Raw genomic sequence first — 19,022 nt, forward strand, 5'->3', positions numbered from 1 at the left:
CATTTGCCAGTCTGACAGTCAGTGTTTCCCCATGGGATATGTAGGAGTGTTCTGGGTGCAAAGGTCTCTCTCTCAAAGCATTCACTTTCTTCTGCATGCTTTCAGAGTAGAATCTCCTGTCATTTTACACCCCCGTTCAGATGCACCTCAGTATGCAAATGCCTTGCGCTCTTAGGCACACACTTGAGCAAGTGCATAAGGACTTGAGGAAGTGCCGAGACGAGACGCTTGCTCAGGTACTCGTGAATGTTTACCTATTTAAGTCTATGTGTGTGATGACTTTGGTTATTCATGTCAGAAGTAAGCTTTCTGGCTCCTTTTTAATTAGATGACATCCCTTATTGATCACTAACATCTTTGGTTCGATCAACATGCATGAAATCCTGTTATGATCACAACTGAAGATGGCACATCTCTGTGTTAGCTCTAAAGAACTATGGAATTCTGGATAACTTGGTCTTCCTGCCTGTCTTCCTTTCACTGAGCATTGCAAAATACAAATATGCAATCAGAATACAAATTTTGGTTAGTATTTCTAAGCATTACTCACCCCTGCTGTTTGAAAAAGTAATATGCATCATGTAGATACAAAGTTGCAAGCTCTATACCCACATTCAGTAAAATTAGGGGTAAACTATATCCAAAACACATATAGATATAAACATTATTTCAAACACTGATAAAACCCACTTACAACATTACAAGCTTTTTTTTCATACTGAAATAATTCTAAGCTATTTATATACAAATATTTAATGGCTTTGAAACTGCTCTTCAGAGAAATGAAACTCAGCTGAGAGTATTTATGGCACAGCAGCATAGTTTTGCTACCAATATTTGCAATTTATCTAGAACATAACAGCCTGAATGCAGATTGTCTTTCAAATAGTGATACTAAGATCTGTCACATTTATTTGAATGGAATATTTATATCTATTGAGTTTGAAGTAGAAAAATACCATGTCTTGATTTACTTTATGTTGTAAGCATTTTATGTTTATGTTATTTAGAATAGTATTGATACTAAGAATTTTGGTTGTTGAACATGTTTAATTGAACCAGATTTTTTTGTATAGCTGTTGCACTTCAGCTTTAGTCTTCTGGTGTTTTAGTTCACACAGAGCAGGAGTAATGCTGAGACAATTACATAGCTATGAGCCTTCATTTAAGTACAAATTCAGCAGAAGAGAACAGGAGTTGTATTGACATCAGCTTCCAAACAGCATTGTTTAAAGGCTAAACTCAGATTACAGTTTAATTGGTTAATGAGATCCATCTAAGAAGATATGGCAAACAAGTCCATAGGTTAGAGAACATCAGGAATCTAACAGGAGTAGAGTAATAGTGAACTGAAGAGCAGGAACAACCACCCAGGAATGATGAGGCACTGGAGCAAAATTTCTACTACATATCTGTCCTCCCTAACCCTGACTCGGCAGTTTACATTTCCTCTCATTTGTCCCTTTCCTGTCTCTTCCCTAGTCTTCTTCTCTTTCACCTCCTCCTTTTCATCCTTCTCAATTGATTAGTTACTACTTCTACTGTGCTCATTATTTAATTAAAGTATTGTCCTCCTAATCCTACCTCTCCATACTTGATTTAAGTACTATCTTTCCTAATCCACCTCCTTGCCTTCGTAACTGGTCCACTGATACTCCCTACCACTGAGATTTCCTCTTTGGAGTTTGCCCTGTTTTATTTCTTGTCAATCTCCAGGCCAGATTTGCTTACCACAGCAAACCCTTTTTTCCGCATGTTCATCTCACAGAATGACTTTTCCACACCATTACTCAGGCCTTCATTGCATTGATTTGTTCAACATAGGCTAGTGGAGTGAATCAGTTGGTGCTGCAGACCGAGCACCCACACCATGCATATATTGGAGAAGATCTTTCAGTATGCTTCCATAAGAAAGTTCTTATTCTGCAAGACAGCTGTGAGATGATAATCACTGGTAAAAGTCTCAAAAGGTGTCTTTCTTATCAAAACTAACCTCCAGTGTAAACATACATGCTATTTTGTCTGTCCCAACTGTTATGACACTTTTCCCAGATCTCTCTTATTTTAACTTACAGTACATACATCTCCTTATTGGTGGAGTATCTGCCTCTGAACAGCTTTCCTTTTCCACATTGCACACAGTCAACCAGAGAGAACGTGTTCTAACAATTCACCTGAGTCTAGGCTTTGGCATCATCTACAGAAGCACACCAGAGTTCTATTTAGGCCATCTGGAGCTTTTCCAGAGAAGAGATGAAGAGCTTCCAAGGAACTGATCTGTAATATTTAAGAATGTACAGATCAGATGCAAAGTTTAATTTTCCAAGTTTCTTACAATTGATTAATTTATGTAAAAAAAAAAAAAAAAAAAAAAAAGGCATCAGGCACATGTTCAAAGTAGTTGATATCACTTCCTAAAACATGAACTCATCAGAAATTTTTTTAAAAGCTTTAACATGGGAGACACACAAAATTATAAACACTGAGTTTCTCATCAGTTGCTTCATTCACAGAACTATCTAAGTTATTTTGGCAGAAATAAAGTTCAAAATGGAACATGGAGGCTTTCATCCCATGTATTTTTCCAAGGTCAGAAACAGTAAAAGTGTTTTAAAATATCAGGTCACTTTAGTAAAAAGAACAGTCCTTATATTTTCAGAACTTTAAAGAAGATCTAATTTAACTCCTCCGTTCATTAATATGTTTTAAAAGCAGATACAGATTCTACAGGATTTTTTTCCCATAAGATAGATTGTTATTGCTAAGGACTGAGCAGCTTAATTCTACCAGGTTTTTTTCTACCCCTTCCTACATAAATATAGGTAGACTTTCTGCATATTATAAAATATTAGAATAATCTCAGATACTGAAGCACAGTTAAATTTTTACTTAGATACACTGGAAAAGAACATAGAGTAAAGCCTACTTTAGTATTATTATTTTAAATCATACATTAGTTTTTGTATCTGGAAATTCAGGTAATGCTGCAGCAACTGGACTGCCAGCTGGACAAGAAGAATATACAAATGATGCATTATTCGTATCAATAAATTCTCAGTGTTATTTTCTTGCCAATTCACTGAATGGAAATACACTACAAAGGAAAATAATTTTAAGGCTTTTTGCAGTAATTTTTCAAAGCTATCCCACAACTAACCACTGGAGTTCATGTCATCCAGTTAAGAATGCACAATATTCCAGAGTATTGCCAACATTTTTCTTTATTGATCAAACAGTAGCATCAGTCTCTCATTCCCACAGCATCATAAAAAAATAAGAACTTCAGCTTCACAGCCATGTGGATCACAGATCATCCCATAAAATATGTTTAGGTTGACAGTAGGTCTTTGAACTACTTATTTCATATCATGTTTCTAATACTGTTGTATGTTATGCCCTGTCACAATCCATTTTGAAAAGAATAGCACTCCATTAATGTTCAAATTTATAAAAAAATACTCTTTTCTCCTTAGACTATAATCTATGTCTAGCTAGGTATTTAGAGTGGACATAAAGAGTGATACTGTCATTCCCTAGTGCTCCTTCAGCATGCTGGTTACTGTCAATAGCCCAAAATTTAACATTTAACAGGAGTTGGAGGAACTGAAGATGCTGAGGTTGTCAGCATCTTTTTGGATGGAACTCAGTACCTCACAGGATCATGTCTCCCCTCCAAATGCTTATCAGCAATGCCCAGAATGAATGGTGTGAATAGGGGTGGACCTGAAGCAGCTCTTAATCAATGCAAAATATGAATGTTAGTACAAGAACATATTTTGAAAATGTAAACCAGTTTTGAGATGATAGTTCTTAATTTACACAAGGGCTCCTGATCAAAATGGATTTGTAGGACCAGATTCCTAGTCCTGCCCACTACACTATTGGATGAGAGCCTAAAAACTCTTCTGCACAAGGAGTCCTATCACACACATAGAAAGAGTAAGCCTGAATAAAGCAAATATGACTTGATCCTTTGTAGCTCAACACATTTCTGCTCAATCCTGTGAACCACTGAACTGAGTAATGTTAATTCCATTATATTCATTAAAAAATGAAAAACAAAGCTAAGAAAGAGTGCTCAGTCCTTCATGTAATTGGAAATTAATGAGAAAGATAGTTCAATAGTGGATTCCCTGCATTCAATTCAGCTGTCCTGTTTACAGCCTGATCAAAATCCGTTTTGATCTTTTTTTGATGCAGAAAATAATGAGAGCTCTATTTTCAGTGCCACACCTGGTCATGAACAGCTAAGTCAAACTAAAACAGAATGATCACTGAGAGGGGGTAAAGCTACAGAAGCTGAGTTATTATCTTTTTGGTTGTCCAGTTTGTATTCCCCTCCTCAGTTTTCAAAACTCTGGCATTTCTATTTGTTTCTACCCATTTTATTGTTAATTGCTTGTGTACTTATTGTTACCTACAAAAATATTTTGTCACATAAAATTAGTTGTTATGGCTGTATATTTCAAGCAGAAAAGTTTTGTGTACAGTAAGTTTTAACAAGTGATTATAGTAATAGCTTGCTTGTGCCTGTTGTGTATCTTATGAAAGCAGAAGGAATTTTACTTTGGCAAAGACAGCAGATAATTGCCAATAGACTGTCCTTTTTTATTCTGTTGTAATGCAGCAGAATTCTGCTTATTGAAAGATAAATCAGTGCTGGTTTTGTAGTGGAGTCTAGTTATTATTTTAAGGGCATTGTCAATCTCTTCTACCAAATTTATAGTCATGGACCATATTTATTCTTCCAGCAATTTCCAGAAAAGCTGTTTGTGAGGATAATTCAATCAAACTGGGACTACTCTAGCCACTGAAAGGTGATCATTCAGTCACCATGCCCTGTCACCCCACAAACTATTGGCCATCAAATATCCTTGTACTCACAAATACCAAGTTATTTTAAATGTACTTTTAACATCTACAGTTTTAGTTACGAGTAATATATGGCTCTAAGGTAACTCAAAGAAATTAATGCTAATTGAATAGATGAGAAGAATGTTATTCATTACACAGACTAATTCAAAACTGCTAATGCAGTTATCAGATGGAAGTCAGATTTGTTGTATCAGTTAATTCCTATATGAATATTATGGTATTAAGAATAGCTGCTACATGTTGAGACAGTGGAAAACTCTAAATGCTTTTTGCAAACCTGTTCCATTTCTTTTTCCAAGGTTGTTAGCTTTGATTTGTAGTTCTTTATCTTATACTGAGTGAATTTTTTTCATGCAGGACCAAGTGCATTAATAGCTTAGGGCAATATTATGAGTTATTTTAGGTAAATCTGCCCATAGAACAATGTTTACAGCTGCTAAGTAATACCATTTTGGTTCTCAAGGTTATTAAATCAGGTTCTAACTTGTAAGGACACTATGCAAGGAAAATAAGCAATATAATAAACTATATAATATTTTGGAAATTAATAAGTTTAAGAATCTGTCAAGTATTCAGTGTATAAAATAAACATTCATGCCTCACTTTGCAGATGTGAACTTGTTCATTTTAATGTATAGCAGATTACAACATCCAGAAGGAAAAAAGGAAAAAAAAAACCCCAAAGCCTTCCAGCAACACATTCCCTTTTCTGTAGTCACTCATCACTCATCTCTGGTATATCAGAGAGAGAAAGCAAAGGGAATAAAGTATAAGAATCACCAAGTGACATCTGACATTTATTCACTGCTGAAACAGCTACAAAAAATGAAAGCAGAATGGAAAATTTCACTGCAGAGGAATCACTGTGGGGATTAAGCAAGGTCTAACTGATTTGCATGTGAAGTTGTGCTAGCATGATCATGCTACTTTTTGAATGTCAGTGTGTGTATTTTTGCAGTGCTGCATTCTGCCTTCAGGAGGTATCAGTCCTCTCAAATAGCTAGAGTTCTTTCATCTGGCCAAGCTCAACTTAAATCCGGCCTGATCTTCTTCCTCCTCGTGGTTTGTCTGGATCCTCAGTTTGACGGCACCATTGTGAGGCAGTCCACAGGCCCCCCTGGTACGTGGCAGCACTGCGTGGTCAGGTGACAGCTTATCTGCAACCAACTTAACCAACACAGCATTTCGAAGCATTATGCTAAGTTACTATCTAAAATTCTGGGCAAAATAGACTTGGGTCAACTTAGCACTTTGCTTGAGATGGAAACCATTCCTGTACTGGGAGTGCTGTGCTCATATGATGTATCTGTTTATTTGTGTAGCTGACTTTTTTGGCTCTAGTTTAGGCTTTCCTACATGATGCTCTGTTAACGGGATTTTAGAATCATACATTTTGTCCTTTTGATTATAAGTTTACTTTACCATCATCTAAGTTATGCTTCAGAATCCTTATATTCCAGCCCACTAAATTCTCCTGATATTCCCACCAGCTGAAAAATAAATGCGTCTGCAGGTATGGAAAAGTGTGTTAGTACAGCATCTCCAAAGAAGACTATATACTTTCTATTTCCAAATTAACTGAGGAGACTGGTAAGCAGCAGCTACTAAAAATAACCATCTAGGTCTTAATGACTTGTGGCCAACCCAAGACTTGTCTCAAGGGAACTTCAGTAGTTGTGTTAATTTTGCTTAAGCCTGGACTAATAGAGGGGATTTATAAAACTGGAAAAAGGAAGTAGTTATAGTTCCACCTTGATGGGAGTGGGATATAACATAATCATTGCCACATCATGGCCTGTGGTAAATAAAATTCTGAAGTTTTCTGTAGATCTCCAGTTCCTTAAAAAGGATTCATTAGAATGATCCATGTCATAAAAGATGTGTTAGCTTGACTTTGATAAATTAATAGAGAACTATGGGTGATTATATTTTTATCCATTAATTGAAATCATTCAACACTGTTTATGGCAGAAAGGATTAGATGGCTTTTTATTTTTTTAATTGAGAATGCACACTGTTGCTAAGAGTAATAGTGTTGATAGTGTTGATGTAAAATGCCTCATAGAAATTTGAGTGTATGATGCGGTACAACATAACATCTTGATTAAAAGACTGGCATGTAAAATCAAGAAGAAATGGAAGAAAGAGCTGTTTGGAGCCCTGGGGGCTGAAGGCAAGAACACTATCTTAGAATAAGTTCTCAGCTTCATGATTCAGCAGATGTATAAGAACTCAGAAAAGCAATGCTACATGATGCCATTTAAAACCTGACCCTTGAAAGGCTAGGTGAGGAGCACTACTAAAACAATAGAATTGATTTATTTACAACTGTGAAATGAGAACAGGATGTGTCCCAGTGCACATTTACAAACAGAACATAACACAAACATGCAGTGAAGTGGGCTCATATCCAACCAGCTGGCAAATTTCAATTAATTGGAATCACATTATTTCTCCAAATTAGGATAATATTAAAATGCATCAGCTCTATGTAATTCAGGAGAGTGAGGCTTCCTACTGAAGGTCTGCTCATGAAAAGAGTGCCCAAAGGGCCATCTGCCTCACCAGTAAATAGAAGGTTTACTTTGATGAACTACTTCTGTTACCCTACACACTCAGTGAAGTCCTTCAGACCTGACTTTGACCTATGACTGACTGTGGTGCTCTGGATCTTGCTGGTTTGGACTCAAAGAGTGAGCGGACAAAATATGGGTGTCCCCCCCATATTTTTCAAAATACCTAGAGGCCTTTTAGTCCAGTGTACAGATTTGAACCCAACCCTCAAAAGCACCTTTGTGAAAAAAACCATGCCCTTGCCAAAAAAGCACCTTGCCTACTGTGTAAAGCTATGTAGCAGGAGGCATAGATCAGAACCCAGTGAGGCTGAGAGCGTGGTGAGCCTTGATCTCCATGTAGTGTATGGTAGCAGTAATCACTAAAGTAATGAGTAGAAAGTAGAGGCAACTGCTCTTCCATCTATCATTTAAATGTATGTGCAGTTAACCACAGAGATTCTAGGCCCTAAGAAGACTTTATTTTCAGCTATAAGCACACCTATATGACAATCTATGTACAGGCAGAGAAGAAATCTTCTGTGACTCTGTGGATTTACCTCCTAGCTATCTATGGCAGTTTATTTCCCAGAACATGCACTGTTGAGAATCCAAATTTTATTAGCAGCTCTTCTCATGTATCATGCATGGGAGCCTTTGCACTTAGCTCCATGTGTGCTGGTTTTGGCTAGGGTAGAGTTGAATTTCTTCACAGGGGCTGTGTTTTGGATTTGTGCTGAACACAGGCTGATAACATAGAGATGTTTTTGTTATTGCTGAGCAGGGCTTGCACAGAGCCAAGGCCTTTCTGCTTTTCATACTTCCATGCTGGCAAGGAAGTTGGGTGTGCATGGGAGGTTGGGAGGGGACACAGCCAGGACAGGTGATCCAAACTTACCAAAAGGATATTCCAGACCAAATGGCATCTTGTTCAGTATATAAAGCTGGGGAAGAGGAAGGTAGGGGAGATTTGGAGTGATGACATTCATCTTCCGAAGTCACTGTCACATGGGATGGGGCCCTGCTCTCCTGGAGACTGCTGAACACCTGCTTGTGGGAAGCAGTGAATTAATTCCTAGTTTTGCTCTGTTTGTGTCCACGACTTTTGCTTTCCCTGTTTAACTGTCTCTATATCTTAAACCATGAGTTGTCTTGCTTTTACCCTTCCAGTTCTCTCCCCAGTCCCATTGGTGGGAGAGTGAGCAAGGGGCTGTGTGGGACTTGGTGGCTGGCTGAGATTAAACCACGACACTGAGTTGTAAGGACCACCAGAGGACAGAACATTTAAAGAAGGTGCTTCAATACTCAATTCTGTTACGAATCTTCTAAAAATAGTGATTTTTTTGATTACCAGGTCATTTTAAGTTACATCACAATGTGATCATGGAGATTAGACATCATGTACTTATTAAAGCTGACATCTGAAGGCTTTTCCAAAAAATAACTTCTCCCTTTGCAGAGAGGATTTCTCAATCACCTTAATCTTTTGTGGTATTTGAGGATAAAAAGATTCTCCAATGACTGGAAAATTTCCAAAAGGATGTCTGGAAAATTGCAAAATAAAGACCTATGTATGACTCATGAATTGACCATTCATTCATGAGATTATTTTACCATTCTTCTAGCTGAGGACTGAAGGAAATCACTGCGTCATTCAGCTTTCAGGTTCTATGTCTCCATATATTAGATCCTTCCCTGCTACATCAGGAGGTGTTCTTCTACCATGTGAATCGCCCATAAAGGATGTGCCTGCCTTGCCTGCCCCATAGGGAACAGCCTCCACTGCTGGCTTAGTGGTTTGAGTATTTAGGAAACAGAAAATCTAGGTTTAATTATCTTTTCAACCTGATGGTGGCCTAATTACACCTACTCCTCTGAGAGGCTATGAGGAAAGAGATGTTCTCTAAGCAACCTGGTAAAGTGATGTTTGTGTTCAGTAGCAAATCCCATTTTCACTGGATGACAGGAAGAAAGAATTGGCTCCCAAAGTCTAGCTAATCTTGCTTAGTGTGGGCAAGGGAATACTGAATCCTTATTTGCATATTTCTTTTTAGAGTTTAGTGGAAACTACAAACACCAAACTAGGATTTTCCAACTCTGTTTTCTCTTTCCAGTGCTGTAACGAATAGAGAGTAGAATCACGTTCCTGGTTGTTGTTTTGGGTTTTTTCTCTCTCTTATAATCTTGCATCCTTTGTAGGGTAACATTTATTCAACAGGAAAGGCTTCAGATATTTCTGTTGTTTTGTACTGGACTCATATTTTGTGTATAGACAGGGAATTCCAGGAAACTGTTCTATGTACTCTGCCCTTTCCAGTTTTGCTGAAGAGACATTTAATCTCCTGACTGTTTTGGGAACCCGGGAATCTTCCCAGTCCACATTGGTTCTGAAAAAAACAGTGCACTGGGCATCTGAAGAAATTCAAGGGCTCATAAAAAGAGACAACAGCAAGTTTATGGGCTGCTAGTGTCTGCATTAAAGCTACATGGTTTTGTTTTCTTTAGTTGTAGTAGCAGGTAGAGTCATAAGTTGTGGTACTGGACAGAGACAGAGCAAAGTGCTTCATTAATCATTCAGGCTGATGAGTATTTAATTAGTTTAATTATGTTTATAGAATGGGGTAAGTAACATCATTGTTTCTCAAATGGGGAAGCTGATGCATAAGGAAAATAAGGAGCTATTTTAATATAAGTATTCTCTGCTCCTAGCTCAACTGGAAGGCCAAATGTATTTTTTTCCTGCTTTTTCTGGTCAGGCTTTTAGTGAATATTAAATAATGAATTTATACCATGAAGTTTGCCAAGAGGCATAGAAATGCATACCTAGAAGAGACTTCCTGCACCATTGACACCTCCCTTACCTGATAGCTGTGCTTTAGAATTGTTTTCCTGGAACATTGCCTACAGTATTCCAAATGAGATTTCTACCTGCATTGATACTTCTCCATCACTACTTGAAATACTAAATCTAGTTGGAAACTGCTAGTCCTCAGTGCCACTAATGTGTTCCAATCTTTTCTGCATTGCAAATCCTACTACGCCTAATTCTTACAGTTTCTGCTAGAGCAGAAATGCTTATTAGTATCTTTCTCTCTGAGTTTAAATTCATATTATTTTCCATTTCTCTATTATTTTTCTAACCTCACAATCATTCCTCATGTATAATAAGCTATTCTCCCCTTTCTTCATAATTCCCCCCAGCTTCACTGTCAGAAAATTTTGCTAACACAAAGTCATTAAGAAAATAAACATCGCTTAAGGGAAATATGAATTAAAAATCTAGATGAAACGCACCTCCAAAGTTAGTTTAAGACAGTGTAGAATAAATAATTATCTCTTTAACCTTTTGCCCCTCAGCAGACTATATTCCAGTTGTGGGATGGATTTAATCTAAGGATGGTTACAACCATATCTTGGAATCTTGAAATAAGCTACATATAATTAATATTCCAGAAGCTCTGTGCTGCTGTATGCTTCTTGTTTGGGGAACAAAACAAACCCAAACACAACAGCATATATCAGATTATTATTATGTAAAAATCCCACTTATAACTCCAAACACAGAGGAAGAAAAAATTGTTGGTCCTAAAGTGCCGTCATTTCAATAAGAAGGAAACCTGGGTTAGACAGAAGTCTGGAAAACTAGTGTCATAACTACTGAGTGATACAGTCATTCTTAAAAAACTAAGCCAATAATGAACTCATCTGCTTTACAGCTCACTGCTTATGCTTCTGAAAAGGTGTTTCAGGGAAAACTGAAAGAAGCTGAGGGAAAGGTTCTGAGAGACCCCTTTTCTTTTTTTTTTTTTTTTTAATCCAGTATTTTGGAGAGAGGCGCAAACAGGATTTAGGTACTTAACTTTCATCTGAGATGGGTTGATATTTTCTCACCCAAATGAATCAATTTCCCTAACTTCTTTATAATGAAACTATACACACTTTACTGAACTTTAATCAAGTAGGTAGAGTTAATTGAGTTCTTACAGGGCTTGCCAGACAGGCAGATTTGCAGCAGCAACAGCTATCCCTGATGTTTTCCCAAGGGGTTTGGGTTTTCATGGCCCAGAGATCTGAAGCAGATCTGGCCAGGCTGTGTTTATGTGCTGCAGAGCCATAAAAACCTGACCACATCTCTTAATATCTTTGCTTCAAAGAGGGATCTGGAAATCTGTGTCTCACCAATGCAAGTAGGTTACATTGCAAACCAGTGCCAGCTTGGGTTCGCCTTCAGTTTTCATCTGCAGCAGCTCAGAAGCAGCTCAGCAGTAAGGTTCAGCCTCTCTCCCTGGTGTGGAACTGAGGGGTAGGTGGACACATTAGGAGAAAGAGACTCTGTTATCTCTGCCTGTAAGCAGCCGTTCTGGAAGCTCAATCTCACATGTGGGCTCAGTCAGGGAACAAAAGATGGAGTGCAGCTGGCTCACCACGCATGGTGTTCACTCAAACATTGCAAATGCAGTTTCCAGTAGGGAATTTTCCTGGAATTTCTGGTTGCAGGTCCCTGGAATGATATTAAAGTTACAAAATATTGGAATTTCCCAGTTTTACTCACAGTATGAGTCAAAAGCAGATCCCAGAATTAATTGCAGTTTGAAAGAAACCTCTTTTGCAGGAATTGTTAGTAAAAAATAACTTTCCACCCCACACCCCCAAGAATGTCAGTAAATAAAAATGTTACACAGAGACCTGGAGCTTAAAGTTTAGTGAGAGTTAGGGCCTCACATTGGCATCTACATGGTGCTTTTTCACCAAGCTCAGCCTTGAAATGGCATTGCCTCATGTAAGATCAATCTCCATTCGTCCTTTCCTGGACACACCTTCTGATGTTTTCAATGTTTCTTATTTCTCTGAACTGAAAGAGGTTTGTTTTGGTTTGTTTTGGTTTGGTTTTGTTAGGATAATGTGAAAAACAACTCATAACCTCATAGAACATGTAACTTAATACCTATAAATAATGTAAAATAGCCTAGCTTATTTGACAACGTTATGAGGTAATGTTTGAGGATGTTACCTGCATTTCTACACCTGTTCTCATCACATACCTTCATGCTCATTTCAGAATGACTAAAAGCAAAATATAGATAGATAGATAGATAGATAGATATGTCCAAAACTAAATTTGCTTAATAATGCTTCTCTCTCCCTGCTCTTAAAAGCTTTTTTTTTAACCTTTTTTTCCCTCTTATTAAACATATCTATGTTTCCATTTCCTTTTGAACTGAGATCCAAGTTAGTACCAGAGCTGCAAACAGAATGCAGAAATCCTATATGTTGTTTCTGTGGTGCTGCAGCCAGAAAAAAAAAATCAGTAATTGATTTAACAGTCATAACATATGTTGGTAATCAGATCACTTATACTCTGAACCCTATACAATAAGGCTAGAAGAATATATTTTAAATAAAACACTTTTAAAATGTTTTCTAGATTTCTCTCTCTCATTGAGACCTTTCCTAAGTTCTTTAAAAGATCTCAGACAGGAGACAATAATTGGATTTCCAGACCTGTCTTTATTACTTGAACTAGAAAGAGAGGTCCAGAATGAATGGTCTAACTTTTTGCCAGAATGGATTCATTACTTATATGAACTGACTCTAGTTTTGCTCGTCTAGGAAAAGGGCCCTCTCACATTTATGCATTTAAAGGGAGTCTGCTGCTCAGTCTTTAGAGATGTAACAAGCAAAGTCCTAGTTTTAATTGCATACTGACCTGCAACATTTATGTAGATGCTCATTCAAAATTAATAAAAACCCCACAACAAATGAAAAACAAACTAATAAAAAGGAGAAAGACTGAGAATAAAACAAGTATTAATGGCTTTTAAAAATGTGTAAATTTTTTTGTTGTTGTTTTTAACATGATATCTTTCTAAGCTAGAAATATTGCCTCCAAAAGCATACTCAGCCTGCTCAGTCTGACATACTGGTACATTATTTTTTAGCAAACTTGCTTCTGTTTCAAAGTAGCAGAAATCTGTCTTGTTCTTTTTCCATCAGAGGTTTCTTGAGATATTCCTAAGAACTAGGAATTTATTTTGGACAGAAACACCAGCTCTGTTACAACAAAAAAAAATAAAAGGATGAAGAAGCATTCTTTTCTATGTATACAAAATAAATTACTTCCTTAGATTTCCTATACACTTGACTGATACATATAGGTGATTTTTAACAATGCACTGTTGAATGTCTGTAGGTTCCTTCCTGTATTGAGAAGGAACAAAGAATCTTTTCAGACTGAGCTTGTATTCCTAGCTCAGGAAGTTTCCACTATGTCCACTATAGGGCAATACCCTCAAGGGGAATGGCTCTGACATTTCTGACATTTCTGTAGAGCTGGACACCTGAATGGACTCCAAAATATGTCAGTGAAGTGCTCCATCACTGGCTTCACATTCAAACTCTTTGCTAATACAGGAATTTCCCAATTCAACCTCTCATCAGACCCTACAAGGACTTAAGTTGACTGGTATTTTTGGATCAGACATCATCATTAGACCATGAAGCAGAAATCTCTCCCAGTTTAAAGTCTTGGTAAATATGATTATATTTTTAAACTAATTCTATACATGTAATAGGTGTCAGAGGAAAATCTAATTTACTCTCTCAAATTGGTTTGTTATATTAACCAGATTAACATGCAGACAGAGAAGTAAATGTATGTTTTAATTCTGATTGCACTGGGGGATACATCTTCCTACCAGAGAGTGCCAACTTTATATGACTGTAAATACCCTCTGAAATTACAAGTGGGCATAATATTGGTTTCCAATCTATTTTTTTATATATTTTTTATACCTTGTTTCATATCCATCCTTATATTAGAAATATATATTTTTAATATATTTCCTAAGGAAAGCCTTAGGAAAGACATACTCTTAATTGTGGCAGTGAAATGTGGCATAAATGCTGGATAGATAATGAAAGGTTTTCACAGGTTTCTAGCCCACATCAATTTGATGGCCTTTGACTAATTCAAGTAAGATTTAAACAAACCCCCTTCTTCAAATTAAATGTAAACTTCAAACCTCCTTAGAATTGCCTAGAAAAAAATATCCTGAGAATTCATACTACATGAACTTGTATGTGATGGTATTATTTGCATTGACCAATATCCAGGGAAAGGACTTTTAATCTGCTTTGCTCCAAATCAAACATGACTACATTGACAGTATTGTGCTTATTACAACTTGAAGTTACCATGGTAGGTTAAAAATATCTTAAGACTTCCTTCTTTTTTCCACCCACAGCCATGAACCTGATTTTTAGTGTCCTTAAATCCTGTCTGAATCTTTGTTAATTTTGCCAAAAGAACTGCTTATGAAGCAATATTAAACACTCTTTATACCTAAGGAGCTGTTACATATGGCCACAATTATGTGCTGACCCCTTCATGAAAGAATATGGTCATATATAAAATGTAAAATGGTATCAAAAACTTAAAAACAATGCACTAAGAGAAACAGAGGTGGCAGTAATTTCTTTTTCCTTTCTTGGATCACAATGTTCATATTACTAGAAAATGCATTTTCTTCTCTTTGGGATGTGTCTGAATGGTGCCTGCAAGCCAATTGTGCTGGGAAAGACAAACTTGGCTGGGATATGACAATCTTCAGATCGTTTACCTAATTTAAACATAAATTTATAAGCGATCTTGATGATGTCTTTCATTCTCTCTTAATCAATTTTCATTTTTAATCTGTTTCCTATTTTCCAACTTTACCAGGTGAAGAGTCACTTTGCATTATAGAACAATTTAGGCCGCACAGAATGAATGCTTCTGGGGACAGTTGCAGCCAGGTCCACCTACAGAAACAAACTCCCTGCCAGCCATAAGGGGTTTGGTATCAGATCTCAGGTCCAGTGCCTTGTTTTTAGTTTCCCAAGAAGGAGATTCTATTCCAAAAAGAAATTAAAGGGAAAATAATATCTGCCGTGACTCAGCAGATATTAACGTACATTGTAGGAATTCCTGGCTAAGGAAACTGAACCTGTTCAGTTTTTGTCATGCCCTTGAACTGAAGGAAAAAAGGAGAGGGTTGTTTATCAGTATGAAGCCTTGCATTTCTAATACCAGGCCTGAGCTGAAATTCTCTAAGCCAGAATAGGTTTGTTTTCTATGAGAGAAGGATTATGACTCCTCAGCTTCCATACTGGCATTTGTTCTTCTATATTTGAAGATCATTTCATTCTTTTTGCAGTGTTTTATTTTACTCTGCCAGGTTTTGTAATTCAAATTCTCAAAGGGTCTTGAGTCTGCAACGGAAAACAGTAAAAGTACAGAAAATGAATTTCCTGCTAATTAAAACTTCTGTGGGGAATGTTTTACCTCGTTGTAGAACAAGGCTTGCCATTCAGTCCATCACTGTTAAAAGAAAGTCCTGGTCTTTCCTTCATTCATTGCTTGCTATTCAAACCAGGACTGTTCTTTTTGGAATTGACTGAGTTTTTTGTCCTCTTTTGCTTCTTGTGTATTCAGAGGTTACCCTTGGACAAATCTCCCCAAGGAAGAGGCCTGTGTGACAGCAACCTGAAACTGACCCCTGGAATGAAATGACATTTAAAATTAAATTATGTACTTGTTTATAGAAATGTTGACTGACTAAATGCCTTAGGACTGCCAAAGTTCTCCTGTGTTGCTAAAATGATTTTAGAAAAATTGTGGTTGTGTAACATTTGCTTGCTCCTGTTCATTCAAGTCCAGTCTGGTCTACCTGGAAATCCCTCCATGACCTCCCACAGCCAGTGCTGCCCCTCTGACTTTGTCAGTTCATATATAAACTGTTCATATATAAAACAGTTCTGAATAAACACACAAGGCACTTATCATGGTATAGGAAGGAGCATGACTGCTGGTGACAGACACGGCACCAGAGGAATCTGTGTTGTTCTTGGCTACAGTCACTTCCAGTCAGGAAAATAATACTTTTTTTTCCTTCATAGCACAACTTCCAGCTTTCAGGGCAGTAATTTCCTTATACTTTGGATGGGTGGAAAAGCTATAAACAAATGCCTGTGGCGAGTAGGAAGAGAGGTTGCAACAGGCTGTCAAAGCAGAAGAAACAAAAAACCACCTTAAGGTTTCAAGAAAAACAAAAATTTTTCAAAATGTGTTCTAAGGAGCAGCACCTATTCTAGCTCGCTCAGCACTGTCAGGGTTGATGACTCTGCAGCCATCCCTGCTGTCAGGAGAGAAATGAGAAGTCAGAAAGAGCCACTAGCTATGTCGGTTGTGAAATACCAGGAATAAACTGCTTCTTATTCTGAAACCACAATGTCAAATATTTGTTTAAATGAAAATGTAGAAAAAGTGAGTGAGGTTTTACCTCTCTTAAGTAATCTACTTTAAGGTCTTCTAAGCATACCAAACAGTTTGCAACTGTGAAACCCAGCAAGAATCAGAACAAGGCATGCACTTAAATAGAAATGCACACACTAGCCTTCGGTTTGGCTTGAAAGCTGCTGGTAGGGTCTTGCCTTACGTTTATTTTAATTAATATTTTCTGTTCTTAGAAACATCCTAACTTTTCTCTCAAGCAAAATAAGAGGCAGCAAACTTGAGTAGTGAAACAAAAAGGGAAAAACCCCAAACTTAACAGCAGTTAGTAACACTTGGTTGAAAGTGAGTATTTCTGCACTTGCTCGTATGTGGCTTTGAGCATGGAGCCAAGAGCAGGACTGATGCTTTTCCACATCGGCATTCTCACAGACAAGCCTCTGGAGAAGAAGGAAGTTCTGCATCATGCTCTCTCAGCTTTCTATGAAGCCCACAAGAGAGTGGCTGGCTCTTCTGCAATCCCTCCAAAAGCCTACTAAAATAGAAAAAGACAAAAGATCCTTGGTCTTCATTAGAATTTCAGCACAGTATGATGGTGCATTTTCTATCCCATTGCTATGCAGCAGTAGAGGCTTCTTCCATGACTGAAAGTCGGTAAGCCTCTGCTGAAAGAAAATAATGCTCTTGCAGATATTTTGGGTAACAAGCATTTCTAATGGCAAATTTTATTTTATACACGTCTTTTTAAAAAAGTCAGATTTCAGTTGGTTGAGTTTATAGTTTTGAAATCTTGAAAGCAGAACATGTGAGTTGCCAGTGTTCCTTAAAGAACTAAAAGTCACTTACATATTTTAACCTAAAGGTAACTTCTCTGTCTTGTTTCATATAGACACTGTACCTCATAAGACCTAGGTCTGAAATTATGGATAAGATTTGTATCACATGCCTTACAGCACATAAGATAGACTGCAGCCAGACCAGTCGTTCAAGTTTCTATGTAAACAAAAATATAACAGCATCCTTATTTAGATGGGAGCCCAACTTTCTCATTTAATCCTTAACAATCCTATGGACACTTCTTTGTTAATTCCTGTTTTTCCTTGAAATCTATAAAAAAACTATAACTAGAGTGAGTTGGGGCTGTGTTTCTTACAGACTCATAGAACAGCCTAATACAGGCTGTGTATGTGAACTGGTTCATGTAAGTAGTCCCACCGAGGTCACTACTGAGGACAGGAATATGCTAACAGCAGTAAACGCAGAGCAAAGGTATTCTCACAAAATATGTTACTTCTCTGATTTAAATACACTTGCTAAAAATGCACTTCATGCTTTTACATAGAGAATCACTTTTACAAGTTTAAATAGTCACAATCGTAAATATATTATTCAGTTAGAGAAGGAATAACCATGACCCAAACTTTCACAAGAATTTACCATTTTAGTCTGAAATCTTACTCCTACTTACTCTTACGCCTGTACTTAAATAAAAAAATAAAGAAAATGCATTGCACTACCTTTTCTTCCAATACAGAAAAACAAATATTCAGAGGATATCTGAATATTCTTTCAAGATAGTTGTCTAAAGAGGTAGTTTCCAACAAGCTTTCTTGTCTGCTTATTTACCTTTATTGCTCTACAGTGATAAACTGGTTTACTTTTAGTAACTTTTACAATTGTTTAGTCTGACTTCTTATGAAGTAATTCAGTCTTCAGGAAATTAATTCAAACCAATGGGTTTTTTTGGTTTGGTTTTGTTTTGTTTGTTTTTTCCGAAAAATCTTGTTGACCAGGAAATTTCTGAAGGGTTGGGTAAGGTTATGAAGTCAATAGCCTAAAGAGGAAACTGCAGCTGGCAGTTCTGGGTATATTGAGCAATTGCATTTTTAAGAAATCCTTGTTTGTTTTTAGCTTTTATGGTAACTTTTCATGAGGCTTCGTGTGACTGGTGTTTCTTGTATAAGGGAAGAACCTGCCTGAGAGATTGATGCTTTCTTCTTTTGGGACTGGAAAGCAAATAATAATTACTTTTGTAAACACGATACAGGAGCTCAATACTAAGACTAAGGAAATGCAGAGTACTTGTGCACGGATATCAGGAATATGTGCAATTTAAGAAAGTAGTTATGGGAATTTGGCAAATATTCATTTTTCTCACATCCTCCTTTCACGATGTTCCTTTGGGACTTGCTCATAAAGAACTCCAGGCAAAATTTCCCTGAAGCCCCTCAGGGACTTTCTCTGAATTTTGGTTCAGACTAAAACTTATGCTTGACACCAAGGGAACACGAGGCCGGAGAGCAGCTCTGCAGAAAGGGACCTGG

The 19,022-nt window shown here is 37.2% G+C and overlaps 1 long non-coding RNA gene across 3 annotated transcripts in view; it reads right to left on the reverse strand.

Annotated features, from left to right (window-relative positions):
- Positions 1-2,355: 2,355 nt before the first annotated feature.
- The window catches only part of LOC108449326, a 37,187-nt gene continuing 20,520 nt past the window's right edge, over positions 2,356-19,022 (reverse strand). For 2 of the 3 annotated variants that reach the window (XR_001865486.1, XR_001865484.1), the window contains exon 4: positions 2,356-11,928. This is a non-coding gene — a long non-coding RNA (uncharacterized LOC108449326). Of the gene's footprint in view, positions 11,929-15,750; positions 15,965-19,022 lie in introns of all 3 variants that reach the window. The other variant, XR_001865485.1, reaches the window with a different exon arrangement.

Source organism: Corvus brachyrhynchos, unplaced genomic scaffold (genome assembly GCF_000691975.1).
Source record: "Corvus brachyrhynchos isolate BGI_N302 unplaced genomic scaffold, ASM69197v1 scaffold249, whole genome shotgun sequence".
Classification (NCBI taxonomy): Eukaryota; Metazoa; Chordata; class Aves; order Passeriformes; family Corvidae; genus Corvus; species Corvus brachyrhynchos.